Here is a 23,576-nt window from a genome sequence, read left to right on the forward strand (position 1 = left end):
ACCAGGCTTGAACACTGGTCTTTTGGCTCTAAGTTCAGTGGGATTTTTATACACCCCCCCCCCACACACACACACAAATGACAATGAATGTTTTACATGCATGGCCATTTCTTCTCAGCAGGCTATAATTTTGACTATCTCGATTGGGCTTTATTTTCTACTGTGGCTGGTGCAGTTGTTACCAATATCAAGTATTTTTAGCCGATGGATTTCTACTGGGAAACAAATGGACGCGTCTCCCTGAAAATGAACTGGGTTTTGCCATGCTGCACCCCCAAGCATAACTTGGGGCATTGCACACAAGTCATTTTCAATTTCAAATTGCAGGAAGGGAGGATTTGAGTCCACATTAAAGGGACATTGAGGCTATTATCAAATCTAGAATCTTTTAGGACTTCCAGATCATTGCTCTTACAAAAGCTGTGTCTCCAAGTTTACAGTGTTGCATTAATTCATGAGTCTTCCCATTCATCGATCCACAGGGCTCATGTCTTGTTACTGCCGTTTAATCGACTCCTGACTCAAGGTGAGCCAGATACCACAATCCCTGCTCAGAAGCAGACCACCAGAACTTTCTTCCTAGTCTTTCTTGATCTGGAACTGCCTTGCAGACACTAAGCATCACAGCAGCATGCAAAACTCCACTGACAGATTAGTGGCTGCTGAGGGGGACCGGCACTGGCTTGGACTCAAACTCAGGTCTCTTGCATAGAAGGCAAGAGATCACCCAGTGAACCAGCCCTGCCTCTGTTACTACACCGGGCTATAGAATAAGGAGTAATTATCCAGTCCCACCACTTCTGACTCTCACAGTTTGTATGGAAACAGGCAAACTAGCCGAGTGATTGAGGTTGAGGGTGGGGAGGTGGGCTGGCAAGGATTCCCAAGGCCCTGTTGTCCAGCCTGCCGTGTCACGCATGATCAGAACTGATCCAGATGTAGAAAGAGGCGGGGGTGCGACAGGCCTTCCTGGGCAGAGGAGGCAGCAGATGAAAAGACACAGAAGGCTGGGGAAGCACAGTGACTGGAGTCTGCGGTCATGGGGAGGGGGACCAAGGGACAAGGTCAGAGACCTAGAAGGAAGACAGGTCATAATAGGCCTTGGAGTGCAGATGTGTAATCTTCTGAATCACATGGGGAAATCACTTTTTACACCAGAGTCATGCCAGCTACTAATGACGAAGCTTCAGCCACATTGTGTGATTCGGTGTGCAAACACCCAAGCATTCACAGCACACACGACCTATCACGTTATGCCTGTAAGCCCAGTAAAGCATAATAAACACAAGCTGTTTGTAATTTCTCGATGCTTTCTTTTTCACAGATGGGACTTGGTACCTGCAATCGTGTAGCTTGTTTGTTTGTGGGGCGCATGGTCTGTGTCTGGGGAATTGATGTTCTCTGGCATTGGAAGGGAAGAGGAAGGCAAGGCAAATGCTGTTAGGCAGAGCTGGCTGGACAAATTCCCACCAGGATCCAGCCCTACTGGACCTGCCGACCCGTCTCCCAGGCTGTACAGATGTCAGCAGTGCAAACGGCTAGTGAGCTCTCAGAGGGGCTTTCAGGCGTCTCTTGGGCTCTTGAGGCTGTAAAGACCGTTGCCCAAGAGCAAGCCTTTCCAGAGAAGGATGAAGGATGAGGTCCAGCAGAAGTGGCGACTGGCCACGAAAGATGCCCACAAATATCTGGGCGGAGAAAATGGGAACCACAGGAAGCAAGTTAAAGAGCATAGAAGCCAGCCAGGGCTTTCTGCATCACCACCTGGCTCCGCAGGTGCAGGAGCTGTTCCAGCATCCATGCCGAGCAGGAGCCAGGGTCCCAGAGAAAAGCTGCTCCTGTAGTGGAGGTAACACCAAGTCCTTCTGCTTGGCTGTGCCGTTAGAAAACTCTCTCTCAATATTCCTATAGAGCACATTGGCATTTCAGATATAAAGCTCTCGTTGGCCAAGATTCGAACGTGTTTTTAAAAGAGAAACAAGGAAGGACAAGAGTCTATTTATCATGATTCTGAACATCTCAGCCAGCATATTTGAAACACTACATATTTCAGTAGCATTTTCTAAACAGCCAACTACTCCATTCTTGATTGACTAACAAATAAACAAAAAGTCCCCACGACAGGCACAAAACTGTATTTGTCAATTAATGCATCTACTTATTTGATTAATTGAACTCAGACGTTATAACATGAGTACTTATTATGTCTAACTACTAGTATGTTTACAGTGTAAATATTTTTTTTTTTTACTATGGCTCCTTTTTAAAAATGTTGGATAGTCATCACACATCATGATTTCATTTAGACCCACCCCTCCTCATGTGTGTGTGTTTGTTGTGTGGGGTTGTAAGTAAGACCCTTGCCCCACACTTGAGCAGGCAAGTGACCCAAACTTAGCATGTCAGACAGCCTGCTGGGACTTTGACTTTTATATGGGACTCAAAACAAGATAGATAGATAGATAGATAGATAGATAGATAGATAGACAGACAGACAGATAGATAAAAGCCTCACTGACATAGAGTTGCTTCTAACTCATAACCACCCTACAGGACTAGGTAGACCTGCCCCTGTGCATTTCTGAGTCTGTAACTCTTTATAGGAGCAAAAAGGCTTGTCTTTAGCAGCCCGAGTTGTAACCAACTGACTAGGCTGCCCCGGAGCTCCTTGCATGGACCCAGGAGGGGATCATGGTAAAAGTTCATGCATGGGGCTCCACAATGGGATTGTGAAATAGTTTGTGCCACTCAGATGTTGCTGTGGGTAACCTGCATTTCTGCAGGCAGGGTTGGCAAACATACTCCCGGACTCTAAGAGCTACCCCAGTCTTAGAGTAAATTCTGTTTTGCTTTCCATGTAAAAAGGCTTAATTTTGATAGCTTGCAAGTGATTCTTTTTCTAATGCAGTTCATGAAATGTTACTGTATTGGAATCTGAAAGTCGATGAAATTTTTATTTCAGACCTTTTCCTTGCGTAGTTCTCTTAGGCAAATTTTATGGCTTCATTTATTCACTCATTCAATTAGCATTTATAAGTACGAATTATGGGTGCAGTGTCATGTCAGGTGATTTCACTGCACTTGAAGCTACCACAGACGCTGAATAACATGGGGAATTACTGCAGACTTAGAAATGAGGCCTCGCCTGTTCCTACATTATGGAAACCACCGCTCTGTAGCGCCTGCATCCATTTACACTGGCAGCTCAAATTAAGCAAGTGGGAAATTCCACTTAAGCCGGCAGACTTTTACGTTGGAAAATCTTTATTGAGCACCATCTGTGAATGAAGGCCCATACCAACGACTACCGAATGGCCCACAGAGTGGCTACAAAGAAAACAAACATTCTTCTGCCTTCGAGGCATTTATGAGGGCCTCTCTGGGTACATTTAACATGTAGGATCAAGTTTATATTAAATACTAAATTTGAGAGAGGGAGAAGTCCCCTAAACCCTCACAATGCCACCACCAGAGAGTTCATTGTGCTTACATTATGCTAACCACCTTCTTGCCCAATCTACGGTCATTCTCACAGCAAACCTCTGACGTAGATGCTAGTATGCTCCTCATTCCTCTGAGGAAGTGGCTGAGGTTGCAGGAGGTCAGAAGATGCCCCGAAAGCCCCCAACAGCCTTCATACTTCTGACAACAACAGACTGTGAGCTCTAATTCTATTTCGCCCTTGCCACCACCTCTGGACCAGTAGGTAATGTGATCCATGGAGAAAAGATTGAAGCTGTCAAGGGCTTCGCCTGACTGGGATCCACCACCAATGCTATGGAAGCAGCAGTCAAGAGATCAAAGGGCCCATTGCTGCACAAGACCTCTTGAAAGTGTCAGAGAGCCAGGAGGTCACTTTGAGGACTAAGATGTGCCTGATCCAAGCCCTGGTGTTTTCAATGACCTCACATACAGGCGACGGTCGGACCCTGAGGAAGGAAGACCAGAGAAGAATCAATGCCTTTGAATCACGGTGCTGGCGAACAGACTTGAAAGCATCGTGGACTGCCTAAAGAGCAGGCAAATCTGTACTAGACTAAGGACAGCTAGAATGCTGCCAATAGCAAGGATGATGAGCCTTCATCTCGTGTCCTGTGGACCTGTTCTCAGGAAAGACCAGTCCCGGGAAAAGGCCATCGTGCTCGGTAGCGGAGAGGGCAGAGAAAAAGAGGAAGACCTTTGATAAAATGGATTGACCCAGTGACTGCAGCAATGGGCTCTAACATAACAACAATTGGGAGGCTGTTGCAGGACTGGGCAGTGTTTCCTTCTGGTGTCGGTAGTGTAACTAGGAGTTGGACCCATGCCTTCACGATGGCACCCCCTCCCAACATCTCCACCAGCATCGCTGCCATTGGAGGCCCATTGAACTCTGGTCCTCTCCACACGGTTATCAAAGCTGAACAGACTCACAGGTACAACCTTTTGGGAGCCTCTATACTCTATGCCAGTGTCGCCAATCCTTTCCTGGGTTTAGAACTTCCTCGTCATTTGACCATATCTTCCTCATTTCTGTTTTAGTCCTAAGCCTTGGTAGCTGACTACCCAAAACAGGAGGTTCAGAATAAACCAATTTGACTCTTCCATGGGCTGTACTCAGCATTACTTGGCTCCAAGGCTCACTTAGGAGTCACTGGGTGGTGGACACATTTGATGCAATTGACCGCCAACCAAAAGGTGGGCTGTTCAAGCCCACCCAGAGGTGCCTCAGAAGAAAGGCCTGGCGATCTACTGTTGGGAAACCAGCCATGGCAAACCCTGGTGAGCAGAGTTCTATCCTGACACGCATGGGGTTGCCATGCGTCAGAGGAGACTTGAAGGCAACTGGATTTTTAGACTCATTTCATGGAGACTGGTTGGCAGCTCCAGTCTCTTATAAAAGTTTCCATGAGACAAGCCGTGCGAACTCCGCTCCAGTTTTCTCTGGGACGCTTCATCTCGATGAACAGAAGAAATCAAAGTGGCATTTACTAGCTTGGCAAATGGATAGGTCTTACTTTCCCACAAGTTCAATTGCAGGTATCCAACTCCCCTAAAGTTTCCATAGCAAGGAAAAGGGGGGAGGGAAAGCAGCTGAGTACTTGCAGGAAAGAAAAAAAGAAAGAAGGAGCGAAAACAAGAATGGGAGGGGTAGAGAGGAGAGAGCGAGGAAGACGAGGGAGGGAGAGGGAAAAAGAAACGTGCAGGGGAGCCGGGTAACAAGGGAAACACTGATCCAACGTTGGCTTCCTCGTGCCTTGCGGAGTTCGTAATTTCTATCATTTACCTTTCTCTCCATCACCCCATTCCTCGGGGGAGGGCTCATTTTTTATTCATTCTGAAAGTTTACCATCAATCATCCTCTTAAAGAGCTTGCCAGAAACTTGGATGGAGTCTCATAATAAAACTGCAGAGACAGAGGGCTAATTGATTTCTATAAATAATGTTTAGCTGCAAAGATATGAAAGGTGGTTAGAACCACACATATTGATCTCCCTTTGGCTCCATCTGGGTCTGCGAACGCAGACTGTTCCTTGACAAAGTGCCCTGACCCCTTGACTTCCAAACACACAGCAGTGGACTGACACCAGATTGCCAGCCCCTCCCCTCCTCGGGCCCTCGGGCCCCTCCCCACTCCAGCCTCTCCTCGGATTACAGCCTGCCACGCCCCCACCCCCCAAGTCAATGTTCTATAATTTAAAATGTGTGTTTTTATTCCAACCCTAGATCTGATAGCATGCATCAAAGTCGATGATCCCTCAACTCTGTCTACCTTTTTGTCCAGCTAACAATACTACCCAGACTCCAAATCTGAGAGTGGTCGGTTCTTCACACTGGAAGAGCGACCATGATGGAGGGAAGCGGGAACCGCTGGTAGCACAGTGCTGTGTGTTAGAAAGAGGGCATTAGGGTAAGGTGACCAGATTTAAAGCGGGACACCATTGATGGGGGGTGGGAGTGGGGGGAGTAGGTTCTTGATTAAAAATTTGGTCTATATGGACCAAATAGACCATTCCCTAGCTTGTCGTGCATTTTTTCCAAAAATTGGAACTTTTTAAAAACACCCAAAATCGGGACTGTCCCCCAAAAGCGGGACGTCTGGTCACCTTATATTAGGGAGCACTCCCTCGGTGTGCCAAGGACACTCTTGGCACTATTCCTTGAATTGCATTGCACGAAACACCCAACAGTTACTGCTACTCCCTCAAAACCGAGCCCACTGCCATTGAGTCCTTTGTGCCTCCCAGGGACCTGAGAGGGCAGGGAAGACTGCCCCTTTGGGTTTCGGAGGCTGTGAATCTTCACAAAACCAGAAAGCCTCATCCTTCTCCAGAGTGGCGGCTGGTGGGTTCAAACCATTATTCCTCCTCACTGCCAGCACGTTCCATTCTGACTCATTGTGACCCCGTACAACTTCCCTGTGGGTTTCTGAGACTGTACATCTTTACAGGAGCAAATAGCCTCGGCTTTCTTCAGCTGAGCATCTGGTGGGTTCAAACTGCGGACCCTGTGGTTAGCAACCCAACATGTAACCAACCAAGGCTTTACATTATATATATATACACACACACACACATACATATATATATGTATATATACATATATATATGTATGTGTGTGTGTGTGTGTGTGTATATATCTCAGGGACAGAATTCTATCTGGGTGAGCACATGCCAGCTAAACAAAGACAATGACATACATCTCATATTTATTTAAGGGTTGCTGAAAACCGTTGAGAAGCGGCAGAAGCACCATCTGCCTGGGCCAACTGCGAGGCACTGAAATAAAACAGCAGAGCAGACCTAGGGCTGGGCTGCATGATAGATGTCCACTTCTAGATGACGCATCTCAGCCCATTCCCAACTCAACCCTCTGATTCATGAGGGCGTCTTCGGAGCTGGTACAGTCGATCAGCTGGTTCCCATCCCAGCTAAACCCAAAACACACTGTCAGACTTAGTACTAAAGAGCCCTGTCTGGCTACAGATGAAATATGAAAGGAATGATGACTTTCGCTTGGCAGACCAAGAAGCGAGTTGTCACCTTAGACAGAATTCAATGAAATTGCTCCCCCCAAAACACATCTTGTGTGTGTGTGTGTGTGTGTGTGTATCCTAAAGTACTCCTAGTATTTTGCTATTTAGCTTAAGTCAGAGGACTAGGGAGTCTTTCTAATGGGGCAAAACGAATGACTACATGGATTCAAAATAAGCCATTCCACATGGGTTTGCATCTGAGCATGCTAAAGATTTCTGATGATTGTCACATTAAATATGGCCATTGGTTTCCAGCTGTCACACATAGCTTCCTTGGCTGCAGTCTTTTATGTAAGGTAGGTCAAACTGAATCAAAGCTTTTATTTGGGGGAGGTTGGGGGAGGCAGGCTGGGTTTCATCGTTTTAAGCCTCAGTAAAGTCAACCACAGTTGTAAAACATATTTATTTTTAGAATGGGCTCCTTCTATAGCATTCCCTTGCTGTCCACATGCTGCTTCCTGGCTCTGTCTTTCCCCCGTCGGCTCCTGACTCATTTCATCTCACTGTTTTGTTTGGTCTGTTTGCGATTCGGACGGTAAGTGCTGAGAGACGGGGCTGTTCTGTTTCCATTTACTTTGCTTAGAGCCCCAGTGGTTTGATGATCAAGCCCCGGTAGCCTCGTGGCTATGAGTTAGCCTGCTAACTGCAAGGTCAGCAGTCAGAAACCACCAGCTGCTCCTCGGGAGAACGATGGGGCTTTCTACTCCCTTAAACAGTCGCAGTCTCAGAACCCCGAGGGCAGTGGTACCCCGACAAAGAGAGCTGCTGTGAGGCCTGAGCAACTCCTGGCAAGGAGGTTTCTGGCTTTCCTTGATGTAATACTAGCCAGCTTGTTTGTTTGTTTGCTTGTTTGTTTGTTTGCTCGCTTGTTTCCATTTTCTTTTCTCAGATTGGCTGGCTTTCCTCTCTAGTTCAACTAACCATTTCTGCGATGGTTCTAATCCCATCTTGTCACGGACTAAACGATGTGTCTACAAAACATGTACCAACCGGTGGACCCCTTGAGACTAGATCCCTTTGTCAGGTTTGGAAATGAACTCAACTCTGGGTCCCTATTTTCAGCAAAACAATAGACAGATCTATAAGAGAACCAGTAACATTAGTGAGTTACACAGACCTTAGAACAATCGATCATTTGAGATCAAGAGAGTTAGGAGAGAAGGAGGAACTGAAAGAGAACACACAAAGAGGGGCGCTGTGTACCTGGTGAGGGTGGCTGTCAACTACAGGAAACAAAACGTGTGTGAATTGTTCAATGGAAAACTGATCTGCTCTGTAAACCTTTACTTGATTCACAATAGTATATATATATATATATATATTTAATGTGTCAACTAACCTGGGCCACAGTTCTCGGTGGTTTGGCAGTTTGGTACTGCCTTGCTAACCGAAAGGGTGGTAGCTCGAACTCAGCAGACCAATGTGGCGATCTGCTTGCACAGGGTCACAACCGTGGAAGGCCTGTGGGCAATTCTCTCCCTTTCCAATCTGTAAGAACATGGCTGTGTTCCAATAAATGGTTACGTACAAAATCATGGAAGATCTGGACTTGTCCCATGGCTGGTAGTTTGTTAATCCAGGTGTAGACAGAAGAACACTAAACTCAAGTGAAAAACCTACCCCTCTGGTCACAGCTGTCACGTTCCCCAGCTGCATGACTTCAGGTAAGTGGCCATTAGTTGCTTCTCCACCTGTGACTCTCCATAAAGAAGTACGGATGAGAGAGGGTAATGGCTCAGACCTGCCCTCTCTGGGCACTCTGTGAGTACACAGGCCAGGAGACAAGTTTTGACAATAACAAATATCATCGTGATCACCGTTATGAGGTTAAGATCCCTTATCTCTTCATTTTCACAACTCACCACAGCAGGCAACATGATGCTGCTTTTATAGATGAGGAAACAGAGATCAGGGACATTCAGTAACTTGTTCTGATAGCATAATGAGTAAGTTTCAAGGTCAAGATCCAAATCCAGGTCTATCCCACCTCACTTAGTTTTCCCAGGCATGATGCTGTTACCTTGGTCAGCTGCTTAAGGTATCAGTCCCTTCACTTTAACCACCAGGTTTACAGAGAAGGCCTCTAGTACACTATTCTCTACACAGCTGGAGGGATGAGACAATATCTCTCAGATGATGTGCAAATCTGTGCAGTGGCTTCCTATCCTACAGTGGATCAAATCTCAAGGCTCTGCCTGATCGGCACGGCCTCTAGGACCTGAGCTATCTCCAACCCTCTTGACCTCTGTTCTCTGCCCCACTCTGTTCTAGCCACAGGATCTAGCTTAAACAAGCCTTAAACTTTCCCATCAAGACTTCCCCCAGCCTGTGCAATGTGGCTCCTTACATCACACTTATTGACACCTCAGGCTGAATTTACCTCCTCCCTAACCAACCACTCCATCCCAAAGGGCAATGCCCACCACTCTCTCTGGATTGCTCTGGTGTTCACGGTAGCACTGATTATGCTGGGAAACCTATTCTGTGCCTACGATTATGATGATCATCCTCTCTTGCATCACCAGTAAAAAGCCCTTGCTAAGCAGTGTTGAACTTGGCAGACCCCCAATAACCGTCTGTTGAATTCTGAATAACTGAAAGACTGCATTGGAGCAATGTCTCCCAACGTGGGTGATACAACCCCTTGGAGGCACTGGCATGATCTAGGGTGGCTGCAAAAGCAGATCCCTACACTTCATCCTGCATTATGGACTATGGTACCAAAGGTTTTCATTGCCAAGGAGAACTGAGTAATCTTTTTTTTTCTGGAAAGGGCACGGTAACCCAACTGTATCTGGGAACCTATGTCCTGGAACAAGGTGATAGGGTGTGGCTAGCTTAGGACCAGCTGTTCACCTGTCATAGAGCAATGATGAGGATTTAATCAGTGGTGAGAAGCCGTGTTACCTTGTCACTTGCTTGCTCCTTGGGAAGTCCCCCATATAGGAGAAGTGGCCCAGTACAGGGGACATTTAGCTTCCTGACTGAATGTCAGAGTTACGAGGGACCTGAGTGAACATCTAATGTCCACCAGTTTCCAGCTTCTAATCTCTGGACCGCTTCTTGCTCTCCCACCTCTCTGCCGGCACCTTCGGTCTTGGCAGTGGCTTTGCCTGACCAGACTGTACTGCCTCTGGTAAGCTCTCCTCTCTTGGGTTTGGGTAGCATGAGGTCTTCAGATAAAAAGTGTGTGTGTGGCGGGGGTGGGGGGGGCGGCAAGACACTATTCTCATCCACAAACCCTGCCATTGGCTGGTTGGAGAAGCAGAGAGAACTGAAATAGCTCAACTCAAGTCTCACTTCTAATTATGGTCCGATCTGAGCCTACCGCCATCGTCTCCTCATTATAAGACCGGTCCTAGGTCCATACTTCATGAGGAAAAAAATAAGTGTGTTGGCATAGAATAGATTCTGACTCATAGCGACCCTTTGGGAGAAGGCGGCCCCATCAAACTTCACAGAGCACCAGGTTGACACTGCCAACTTCTCGGTTAGCAGCCCAGCGCTTAGCCGCTGCACCACTAGGATTCTTGCTGTGTCCCGTGGGACAAGATAAGTACCATGTGCTGCTTGGCTCCGTCACTGGTTAGCACCTCCGGTGCATGCATGTCAACAACACAATCCCTGTTCCCAAAGAATTTACTGGAATGTCCAACACAGAAGGAGGGAACAAGCCTGAGTGTGTCTCTTGCAAAACTCATGTTGTATTGAAATGTTGGCTAATCAGTTAATCAGAGCAATGATTCTGAGGGGGGTGCAGGGGAACCTTCTGTTCTGTTCAACAGCAGGCCGAGATGAGTCATTGCTGATTGAATGGCACCTGAGAGCAATACAATAGGTTAATACGGTCACCTGTTTAACCACATAGAAAAACCCAAGGCACTTCCTACCCTACGGCCTCCAAGCGCCATTAGGCTTATGACTCACTCCGGATGTGAGGTTAAAACAAGCAAATGAGAGGGCAGAAAATGGACCTGCGCGCTGGCCTCGTGCCGGGCCCCTCTTTCCACACATCCCGGCTCCAGCTCAAGGTCAGTTGCAGCACACAGCGCAGCCACCTGCTCTGCAGGATTCACACCGCACACCAGCCCTGGAGGCGCGGGCAGGGGAGTACGCTCTCCCCGCAGCCCCTTCCCAGCCTCCACCGGCCCGGCTCTCACCCACTCCTGAAGGCTTGCCGAAACTTTTCATAGGAGCCAAGCCAATAACAGACGTTTCCTCCATCTGCCAATGAGCATGGGAGGTTGTCCGGCAAGGAGGTGACTGCAGGCAGCCCCAGGATTCCCACCAACCAGTCCCGACCTACCTACCCTGGCCCAAACAAAACCCCAAACAAACTCCGCTCGCCACTTGAAAACCAATCTTTCTTCTCTATCACCATGACAATATAATCCCAAAGGAGTCAGAGGGAAAGAGAGGGAAGGCAACAGCGAGTGACCTTGGCGTTGGCAGCAATGATCCGCCTTGAGTTCCTTTTAACGTGGAAAAGTGCAGTCCCTGGTTCTCATATTTAAAGAAGGGCGGTGGGGGAAGCCAAGGCTATGAGAGAAACCAGAACACAAGCTAACAGCTAGTTTCTGGAAGCATCCCCTTCTTCTCTGCCTCCCCATCTGACACCCTCCCCAGCCCCCCAATAACACAGACACACAAAATAGCACACTCGCTGTGGAGCATGACTTGCCTGCATACGGAACAGAACAAAACCAGCTCTCCTCCGCCGACCTGGGATGCTCATCAGCCGCGCCAAGTTCACTCACCCACTCGCCTGCACATTTGTCCTGCCTGTTGAATGCAAAATGATTGTCTCCAAACAACAATTGCCGATATTCAGAGCTGTTGTTTGCCTGCCCTGGCTAGAGACGCCTCCGCGAGGGACCAGGGGTGCGTTCTGGGTGAAAGAGAACCTGGGGGTGGAGGGAAACCCCTTCTCCAACAGCCGCACAGTGCCCGTTGCCAAGGGAACCTTAGCTTTGTCCTGGGAGGCGAAGAATGGCTGTCTGTCCCATGGCCTGGCCCGGGGAGTGTTCAAATCACAGGGCAGGGTCAAGAGACAAGGGAGGCAAAGCCCCGCACATGCTTTCTGACGGCGAATTAACTTTCAAAGAATGAAAGAAGCTCAGAAAAACAACGTCTTCGGAGGCGCTGGCCAAGGCTACCAGGGACTGGGTTTATGGCTACGAAAGCGGCAGCCATCCGACTGGAGTTGGCTTCGGTGACCTTGCCAGGTGTGGGGTCCACAGACACATTTTAGGGGAAACAGAGAAGGGGGTGGGATTTAGATGGAGACTGGGGGAGGGCCAGGTTGGAAGGGGTGTGTGTCAGCCTCCTTCAGTGGGTGCTGAATGTTAATCAGATAAACAATGGTTTCCTTAAGATGCTTAGTTGAAGCTTCGGACTGGAATGTGTTTTGCCCACTGGATTGGTGGAAAGTGCCTCCTGGCAGTTTCCGACTCTTCTGGAGGGGCCCAGGGGAATGGGACAGCTTTGTTCACAATGTCCGGCAACTTCTCTTTGCCTGCAAGGTCTGGTCTGATTTTCCATTTCAGATGCATCCTCTTAGGGAGGTTCCCAAAGGAGGCACAAGGGATGAGGCTTGATTGGACAGCCATTTGTCCAGGGCAGACCATATGGAGCAATTTGGGGGCATGTGGATGGACCTAGGCCAGTGGAGGTACAAAGCGGGGCAACAATAAAAAATTTGCTTCCTGAATATCAGAAGAGACTCTGAAACTTGCTCTTAATTGTAGTCACTAAGGCAAGGGGAAGAACTGATGAAGTCAACAAGCTGAATAGAAAATTTCCAAGGGCAGCTCTAGATGATGTGTGTGGTAGTTACATAATCTGGTGTCAATTTGAAGATTAAGAGTATAGGGGTGGAGTCAAGTCTGTTAATCAGGTCAAAGCCAATGAGGTCTCGGTGTGGGCATGGTCTTCTCCCAAGGATTCTCGGAACTCCAGAATCCCTCCTTAGAGGCAAGAGACACACACACACACACTCTCTCTCAGCTCACTCCCTGAGAGATGCTTTACCAACAAGATCCTGCCAATATAGCCCATGCCCTGGGAGCTGGAGGAGTCACATGGTGACCCCTGCCAGCGCTGAGATGTTTACAAAGCCACTTGATTCACAAGACTTCCCACCCACTGGCCTCTGACATTCCTGCATTCGGTGGCATTGCATGTGGTTTGTGAGTCTGAAAAGGACTTATAGATTGGTATCAGCTAATATCGGTATGGGATAACATTGGTATGGGCTAATATCAGACTTATAGACTTGATCTGGACTGGGCTGGGATGTTTTCTCAATATTCAATTGCTCTTATATATAAAGCTCTTTCCTATATACATATGAGTGTCTATGAATTTGTTTCTCTAGTCTACCCAGACTCACACAATGTGCAAAGACCTAGAGTTAGAAAACCCCAAAGGAGGAACACATAGAACATATCTGAAATGGAAAGAACCCAAGAAAAATAGATGCAAGCCTCAAGTGTCAATATTGAAATATACTACAGGAACAATCCTGAGTGATGCAAGAAGTGTTAAAAAAGAAGAAGGAGGAGGAGGAGGAGGAGAAAAGATGGAAGGAATACTCAGAATCGCTGTACCAAAAAGAACTAGCTGGCATTCCACAATTCAAAAGGCAGCATATGAGCAAGAACCAATGGTACCGAAGGAAGAAGATCAGGCTATTCTGAATGCATTAGCCAAAAGCAAGGCTCCAGAAACTGGTGGAACGCCCATTGAACTGTTTCAACAAGCTGATGAGGCACTGGACACTTACTCATCATGTGGAAAAGGGCTACTTGGCCAACTGACTGGAAGAGATCCACATTTGTGCTTATCCCAAAGGAAGGTGAGCCAATAGAATGCTCAAACTATAAAACAGAGGCATTGCTATCATATGCAAGTACAATTTTGCTGAAGATCATCAACAATGGTTGCAGGAGTACATAGACAGGGAACTGCCAGAGATTTAGGCTGGATTCAGAAGAGGATGTGGAAAAGGGGTTTCATTGCTGCTGTCAGATGGATCTTGGTTCGAGCAGAGAACACCAGAAAGATGTTGACTTGTGTTTCATTGACTCTGCCAAGGCACTTGACCGTGTGGATCATACTGAATCATAAATAACCTTGAGAAGAACGGGATTCCAGAACTTATGTGGAACTTGTCCATGAACCAGGAGGCAGCAGTGTGAACAGAACAAAGGAATACTGCCTGGCTTAAAATCAGGATAGGTGTGCATCTTGATTGTATCTTCTCACCATATTTATTCTGTCTGCATGCTTAGCAAATCATCAGAAAAGTTGGATTCTTTGAAGAAGAATCAGGACTGAAGGAAGCCTTACGAACAACCTGCGATATGCATGTGATATACCTTGCTTGCTGAAAGTGAGGAGGAATTGAAGTACTTTCTGATAAAGATCAAGGATTGTAGCCTTCAGTATGGATTATAACGCATGGTAAAGAAGATCAAAATCCAATAGATAACTGAACCAATAGATGACATCATGATAAATGGAGAAAAGGTTGATGTTGTCAAAGATTTTGTCTTGCTTAGACCCACAATCAATGCTCATGGAAGCAGCAGTCAAGAGCAAACGGAGGGTTGCATTGGGTAAATCTGCTGCTCGAGACTTCTTCAGAGTATTGAAAAGCAAGGGTTTCCTTTGAGGACTAAGTGCGCCTGACCCAAGTCATCGTATTTTCAATTGCCTCACAAGCATGTGAAATTTGAGCGATGAATAAGGAAGTCAGAAGAAGAATTGATGTATTTGAATTGCGGTGCTGGAGAAGAATATTGAAAGTACCATGGACTGCTGAAAGGACAGTCACACCTGGCTTGAAAAAGGATGGCCAGTGTGCTCTTCACAAGCAAGGTTGACAAAACATCTTACAGACTGTGGACATATTATCAGAGGAGGCCAGTCCCTGGAGAAGGACATGCTTGGTAAAGTGGAGGGGCAGAGCAAAGAGGAAGGCCCTCCAGGAGATGGACTGACGCCACAGGTACAACAATGGGCTCAGGCGGAGGGAGAGTTGCATGGGTGGTACGGGACCAGGCACTGCTGTGTTCTGTTGTGCAGAGGGTCAGAACTGGCTCAATGGTGCCAAAAAGCCACAGCAGCTTGATTGTTTGTCCAAAGGGACTTAGTTCCAATGCCTTGTCTGTCCAGTGACATATGAAGATGAAGGCTTGACAGGTCAGGCAGTCACGGCTCAAAGAAACCATGTAGCTGGAGGGCACAGGAAGACAGGCACAAGCACAGAGCCCATTGCCCTTGGCCATGATCTCGAATTGCTTTCTGTATGGAAAACTCAAGGGAATGTTTATTCAGATGATGGCTGTATAATAAGAGAAAATGGTACGTATGTAAAGAGAAGCAGTAACTGGTCACCTCTACATGTGGGGTAGATGTGGATGAGGCAATTCACACTAAAATATAGCGATATAGCAATATATACATATATTTTTTCATTACTTGTTAGTTCATATTTTCCATGAACGTTTTGGAGTATATATATTCACATACACACACACACACACACAAACACACACACACACTTTTCCTATAAGATAGGGAAAGTCTTACATCACTAATCTTCTAGAGCTCTCCTCTGCCATAATTTGTTCCAGAAAGCTTACATCACTACCCATCCCCAAGCTTAGCTTCTACAGCACTTGGCACACTTCTTTCCTTATAGCAGTTAGCACATTGCTTTAGTTATGGGTGTATGTGCATACCATCCTACGGATGGTCCTCTACTGGAATGCAATCTCCTTCAGGGACAACGCCATGCTGGGTTGATTTTTACCTGCCCAGGAGCTAAGACAATGCACATGATACACAAACTTCAGACCTGAAGAAAAATGAGTTCACTGGTCAGTGGCTTATGGAGTGCCGGCTATATTGGGCCTGAGGGAGGATTTGGGAGAAGTTGAATGCATTATATCTGGCTGCTCCAGGAAGTCTAATGTCTACATAAGAAACAGGATGTTGTCCTGAAATATTACTTAAAACGGTGGTAATAAGTGTAGCTGGGAGCAATAGAAAAACCAATGCCTTATTTGATGCATAAAAACCAGCTCTCTTGGTGGCTTTGCTTTTCCAGTTACGGCTGTGTCCCCCAGGAGTCCAGAGCTGCAAACGGGTCCAGTTGGATTTGTAGGGTGCATGTCAATCCCTTGGCTTTTTCTCACCCAGTCTCTGTGAAAGATACCCCATTAAGGAGACATTGTCTAGTGGCAGAAGGACAGTAAGTCACTCCAGCCCAATATTTTCCCAGATTTTATGAAGCCATGTGCCTATTTTATAGGACTTGAATCTAATACCGATCTAAAATAGGTTGGTAAAATAGAGATGAAAATGCTATGCGCACCAGCAGTCCAGTGCCAGTGGTTTTCTGACATGTGTGGTGATAGCTCAGACTTTGCCCTTCTTTGATCTTTTAGAGAAAGATTGGAAATGTGGGGCTTTGTGCAAAACCACCCAATTTGAAAAAAAACGTTGGTTCAAAATGTATATGCCAAACAAAAAAGACCCACGGGCCATATCCAATTCATGAGTGAACTGTTCGTGACCTCTGCCCTGTATGGACCTTTCCGGTGTGTGTGCATCTGCATCTTTAGGCAAGGGTGTGTGGCTGTTGTCAAGAATCCAGACCACAGAACTCATGTAAACACAGCCAAAGGGTCACGGGGCAGAGCCACGAAGGATCTCAACCTATTACTCAATGAAACGGAAGGTGATACAGTGAACAGATTTGGGCTCACGCTTAATTCTAGCCCCAATCTAAGAAAAATGAGCTCTTATGACACGACCCTGCCTGATGCTTGCCCTCATGGAGAGGTCCCTGAAGATAGGAGTGCTACAGCTAAGTGTGCTGAAGAAATCAGATGGCACCTGGTTCTTCGAGAGAAGAGGTCTTGGGGTCTTCAAATCTTGTCTTAAAACAGCAGCCATCTAAGTAAGGCATCACCTAAGCCCACACAGAAGAAGCAAACCAGCCTGTATGATCCAAACATCAGAAATAATGAAATTCACACCCGAAGGAAGGAAAGATGTCAGAGCTAAACTTGTAAAGACCTGGTGTGCAGAAGGCTGTGGATAACAGTGGAAACCCAAAATCCATTTGCAGGGTCTACACATGGATTATGCCTCCGGTGAATCCCCTCTGACCGTAGACCAGGGATGTGAATAGCCTTGCTGTCAGACAGAGTGCTGTGGGCTGTTGTTGTTGGGGTGTATGTGTAGTTTTGGCATGTTTTTCTGTATATAAAATCCAGGATAAGTAAAGCCATAGAGAGAGTGACTTGAGGGGGTGGGGGGGACGGCAGGGGAGGTTGCAGGGCGGGAGTGGGTAGAATGGAGAGCTGATAACAATGAGGACAAGAAAAAGGAAATGTTCTAAAACTGACTGTGGAGATGCTTGGGCAATTCTTTTAACTGTGATTTAACTATCGAATTGTCTGATGTGTGAGTTATATGCCAATACAACTGCGAAGAAAAAGAATGAAGAACAAAACAAGGCACATTCCAGCCCCCTTTTCGGGAGCTGTTGCTTCCTTTGAAGCAGTTAGGGATTGACAAGGACTCCCTGCAGAGGAAACCCTCCCCTGCCGCCGCTGGCTGTGGGGTCACCACAGCAGACTGAGAGCCATCCCAGCGTCTTTCACCAGGGTGCTCATCTGGTGCCATCCACTCTCGGAGAAGGGGCTTTCTTTCTCCATGGCCCCTGGAAGAGAACCTGGTTTCATTGCATTTGGCCCAACTCTTCCTAGCGATGAGCCTGCTTTCAGTGGCTTCTCCGGAGCCCCGAGGAGGAAACGGAGTCTGACTTTGTCAACATCATCATCATTCCCCATCTCCTTCTGCCCCACCAAAACACGTGACCTTATCCGCAGAGACATTGCCTTCAGAGTTCTGCTCAGCTCTCCCCTTTGCTGCGGCAATGACTGGGGCTCACCACTTATTTGCACTTCCTGACACCAACTCCAATCTTTGCAGCTACCATTCAGACGCAGGGATGCATCATTCCAAAGTCACATCACCAGGCACAGACTCCTAAGAAGGTTTCAAAGGAATCCCACCCCTACCCCACTGGACTCTTCCTACCTGCCTCAAGCACTGTTTTCATCCAGTGAGCCCTTTCCCTACTACTTAACAAATTAAGATACGCAAACAGGACTCCCCTTGCTGCTTCTGTGACATTCAGGCAATGAAAAGAGAATGCGTTTGGGTGCCGCACGGCTCTGCTATCAGATCCCCGTGTGGTCTATAAACCTAATGCACAGGTCAGCTCCAGTTACTGCCCTTAAAATGAAGAAAAAGATCTACTGTGCAAGGTTTGGGGGAGAATTGTATGAGCTCAAGGAGGCTCTCTCATTGAAAGTCTGGAAAAAAACAGTAATCATTAAACCCACACCCTACACTAAAAGTCGTATTAAAGGGATGGGGGAGAGGGTATTTGAAGCTATTAGGAACCTAACCCAAATTTCAAAAGCACCTGCTGAATAACTTAAGGAAAACTGAACAGTTCTTTCTATGTGTCCTATGTGGTTAATGCCCTTGACGGTGAACTGAAAGGTGGGACATTGGAGACTGCCTGGAGGTGACTCGGAAGAAGGGACAGGCAGATCATCGACTTACCCAAAAATCAGCCACGGAAAACCCTAGGCAGCACAGTTCTACAATGACACACGTGGTGCCACCACGAGGCCAGCGTGACTGTATTCCACCACAGCCCAAACAACAAGATCAAAAGGTTTTCATGGATAAAGAAAACCAAGACCAAATCCCTCAATGCATTCCCCAAACACGTTGACTGCGTCACCCTTCGGTTTTCTAACACCGAAATGTGGATCCAATCACAGAGCATCTCCTCGAGGCAGCAAAGAACCCGATCACACCTCACCCTGCGGATTTCACAGCTCACATGGACGGCAGTCCCAGCAAGTCTGAAGGCGTCTAGACCCATGCGTCATCGGAGGCCATGCAAGCCTGCACTTGAACCCTGACTCCACCAAGTCCTGGCTGTGCATCTGTCCATGGCTCAGCCCTTATCCTGGGGACGAGGCCAATCAAGCCTTCCATGTGGGGTTAGGAGTGAGTCTTTGATAACTGACTCTTCTAAAGGGACTCACGGAGTTTGAACTGAGCTGAGACGATGCCTCTCTTCCCAGTTCTTCAGTGGACTCAAAAGTTCACATCCTCAAAGGAGTTCCCCTGTGACAGCTCAGAAAGCTCACTGCTATTAAGTCAAATCCAACGCTCCGAGAGGGCAGCCCAGAACAGCCCTGGTTTCCAAGACGGACTTCTCCCTCGGTGGTGTCAAACTGCTGACCTTGAAGTTAGCAGCCCAACATGTAACTCACTACGCCCCCCGCCCCCGGCTCCTGGAGTGAACTTTTCTAACCCCAGCCATGGCTTTGCTCTGCGTGTGCCCAGCAGGTAGGATCTTCAAGAGATGGTACAGTAAGCAGACATGTTTTTGCGTTAACCAGACTCAGTTCTGGGTGCTGATTTCACCACTAACTGGCTATGCCCAGCTTCCTATTTATTATTTTTATCTTTGCTTGTGTTTGTAGCTCTACAATAGGAGTATTAATGGCCCTTCCTTTAGAAAGCTCTTATGGGAATTTTATAAAATAACCTTTGTGGACGGGGTACTTAGAACAGGATCTAGCGAAAAAGAAAGGCCCCAGTGGAACTTAGTTTCTCTAAGTGTCCAGCTGGGAGCTCGCTGGTGAGCATCTGGATCCCACCTTGACCCGGTTCTGAAACCACCACCCACTCGAATAACCTCTCTATTTCTGTAGCCAGGAGATGGGAGTCAAGCCGCCTTATGGCGATGTCAGCACACTGCGGAGGTATACGTTCCTTGGCAAAATAAAGCACACCAGCATTGTACATCTTCTGGCAAAATAAAGAATAACAAAACGTTGCTCTGTCTTGGAGTCTTTTTGTGCAGGTCCGGCCCTGAGGGACCTGCTTTTCTGCACACCTTGCATAGTTTCTAAGGTAGCTCTCTCGTGGCCTGCTAGTACACACCAATTCCTTCCTCTCACCTATCGCTGCTCGATGAACACCCCAGCCTTCTGTGAGGTGGTGTTTTCTAGCCAAGGCAAAGCTTCGGCAACCAAACTGCCCCCTGAGAAGGGATAGATTGAGCATCTGTAATAGATGTCCCCCTGCTGGGGGGTGGGGGGGGGTAGAATCACCTCACACTCCTGTGACTTTTAGGTGGAGGGAAGGAGCAAGCGAGAAGAGGGAGAAAAGCAAGCCCTGAGCTTTCCAACAAGTGGCTGGATGGTTTGTCATCTATAAAACGGGTGACACGAAACCACCATGCTGCAGGGAGCCGGGCACCCGCATGCCCGCCTGGCCATCTGTAAGGCCTTTTTCCTCTCACCAAAACAAAGAACTCCAGCTAGGTGGACGTTTCCCACCCGACTCAGGAGTTTGCAGACCTGGCCTGGGTGGTCTTTAGGGACATAGTTTCATCTTCCCTCCCTCACCGCCTCCGGAGTTAAGAGAAGGGGCATCTTTCTGATCAGCTGGAAAAGGAAGCACCCAAAGCCAACGGCCGGTCCCTGGAACCTCTGCAGGATCATGCCAGGGACTCCCAGGAGAGCATGTGCTTTCTACCTGACCCTCCAGGGGACTTGTCCATCTTCCTGACAAGTGTGGTGAACACAAACCCAGAGAGAATGCCGGGATGCCTGCGTGTCGGGCACTGGAGTGTTTGGGCACCATGGAGCAGGGACCTTCTCCACCAGCCAGTGGTTCTCAAAAGCCACCTGCAGACAAAACTAACAAAACCTAAAGTGCGAACTGTAGTGTACCTCTGACTGTTTCTAGGATGACTGTATCCTCCACACTTGGCCTCTGCCAGCCCTGATAGTCTAACGGGTAAGCACCAGGCTGTTAACCTTCAGGTCTGCAGTTCAAACCCACTGGAGCAGCGGTTCTCAACCTGTGGATCGTGACCCCATTGGGGGGTCAAATGATTCTTTCACAGGGGTCGTCCGATGCATAACAGTAGCAAAATTACCATCATGAAGTAGCAACGAAAAAAATGGTTGGAGGGGGGTCACCACAACATGAGGAACTGTACTAAAGGGTCGCAGCATGAGGAAGGTTGAGAACCACTGCCCTAAAGATTCCATGGGAGAAAAGACTTAGGATTCCGGTCCCATAAAGGTTAGAGTGGAGGAAACCCTAGGTGGCCGTCCTGCCCTGTCGCAGATGGTTGTTCTGAGCCTGAGCCCACTGGATGGCACACGGTGTCAGGAGCACACGTCACCAGCAGTGATGAGGAAGGCAGCACAAGTGCCACCCCGCCCCCTCCCCCGAGAGGCTCGCGGGCATAAAACCAAAGGTGAGTACACGCGTAGCACCCTGGTGAGGTGGTGCACGTCTCTGCGCACGGGGGTCCATGGCTGCTGTCTTTGGAAGCAGATCACCAGGCATTGCTTCTGCAGCACCTTTGGGAATTAGTAGCCGAAAGTTGCCATTTCTACCACCCAAGAACTCCCAATGTGCTGCATGTTAAACATTTCCAGTCAAGTACAGCCTCTTACCGCAGAGAAGAGACTTCTGGGTGAGGCAGACCCTGAGGAGCCTCAGAGGACACTTTGGGGATGCCCAGTAGAAAAAGCTGCTTCTGTGAAATCTTCAAGGTCTGAATGTGCAGTGAAAAGGAGGATTCCACCACTGGTGTCTGTCCGCTGACAGGCTCTCCACGTCCCCTTTACTCAGCACCACTTGTGTGTGGGGGGGGGAGACTTCTGGGCTGGTGGGAGTTCCTAGAAGCTTGGTGTGAGTCTCTGTTCAGGGACACCCCCTTGCCCCCTGCTTAACCACAAGTAAAGCCCAAAGCCACACCTCCCTCCTCTCCTGGGAATCCAACCCCCCAAAACCACCACTATCCAGTTTATTCTGACTCCTAGTGACCCTATATAAAATCTCTGCGGTTTTGTAAATCTTTAAGGGAGAAAACAGCCTCATCTTTCTCTAGCAGAATGCCTCCTGGGTCTGAGCCCCACCGACCGTGGGATTAGCAGTCTGTCTAAGGCTTACTCAGTAGTGCCACCAGAGTTCCGTAAAAGACAATATGTATATATATATTCTTTATGTTCACGTGTGCGTGTGCTGTGGCCTCTGTCTTGACGCACGAAGGTAGTCCTGGATGAGGAGCCAGAGCCTACCTCCAAGCAGCGCAGTAAAGCAGGTAGAAATGATGGATCTGAGGAATCATAGTCAGTTTGAATGGGGGGCTCGGAGAAGTGAGTTTGGGGAGAGGAGATTGCAGTTGGAGAGGTTGAGGGTCTAGAGAAGCAGATGGGCTACCACAAACTGAAAATGGGGGGTACAGGCTGTCAGAACCAAAGAGCCACTGCCTCCTGTGAAAACCGAGACAGACACACTCTGTGTTTCCATCAAGGCCAAGTGTTCAACACTGGGAAACTCACGACAGAATGGACGAGGGGGAGGCTGAAGAGCAGAGTGATTTTTCGAAGGGAGGCTGGCTGGTGTTAGAGCCAGCATTTCCCAGGGTTTGTATTTCATCCTGGAAGCCTATTGAAGGTGGGCTGACCCGTTGGGCGTTAGGTCAGGCGAGGACAGCCTTATCCAGGGTCCTCTGAGGCCATTATTGGTTTAAAAAAGTGAGATACTTCCCCAAACATCTGCTGTTGGGTCAGAGGAATCCATCACAAGCCATGCAGCGAACTTGGCCCCTAGCTAGACTTGCCACGCATTTCGAAGTGAGAGCTGGTAAGGAGACAGGCAGCTTGTCATTTCCCTCTACTTGATGGAGTTATCAGAACTGCATCTCTGTGGCTTCTTCCCTGACGCTCACGAAACAGCCCAGACCACAAAATGAGAGCGCGTCAGCACTCAGATGATGAAGAAGGAGGGAGATCTTCCAAGCCCGACGAGGGCTCAGCCGTGCTCCTCGGATAAGGCCGTCAGAGCTCTCTCACATGTGTGCGGGGACGAAGCCCCCAAGCCTGCCTCAGTTGAGTTCACAGCCCAGGAGTGGCGATGTGGGCTAAGAATATAAATGGCACTGGAATGGTTTGCTCGGATGCGCTTTTCCCGCACCACCCCCTCAGGAGTGATGTTCAATGGTCCTCTCCGCAATAGCCCACCACTCCAAGAAGGCTGTGTGGCTGATTCCAAAGGCCACGTCCCATGCATTCTTGCTGCCATTCCAAACTCGATATTTATGTGTGGCTTTGGATGGTCTTAAGAAGATTTGCTGAAGCATCAAACCAGTTCAAGATAGCCATGATACTGCAGATTATCTGAGAATTGAATGCCAGGCACATGCCCTCTCCTCCCCGAGGGGGAACGTTGGAAGGCAAATAGCCAGTACCCCCCTGATCCCCAATGCCTTCTTAAAGGCTCGATGGCATTCCATATTAGAGGCTTGGAAAACAACCACGCCACTGTCAGCAAACTACAGAACTGTACTGGCAAGATTGGCTTGCGGTGGCTCTGTCTACAGATTGTGTGTCTTGTCTGCTGGCCAAGACCCACTGTCCCTGACAAATGT

Source organism: Echinops telfairi, unplaced genomic scaffold (genome assembly GCF_000313985.2).
Source record: "Echinops telfairi isolate 266 unplaced genomic scaffold, ASM31398v2 ScPeMD7_7458;HRSCAF=8496, whole genome shotgun sequence".
Classification (NCBI taxonomy): domain Eukaryota; kingdom Metazoa; phylum Chordata; class Mammalia; order Afrosoricida; family Tenrecidae; genus Echinops; species Echinops telfairi.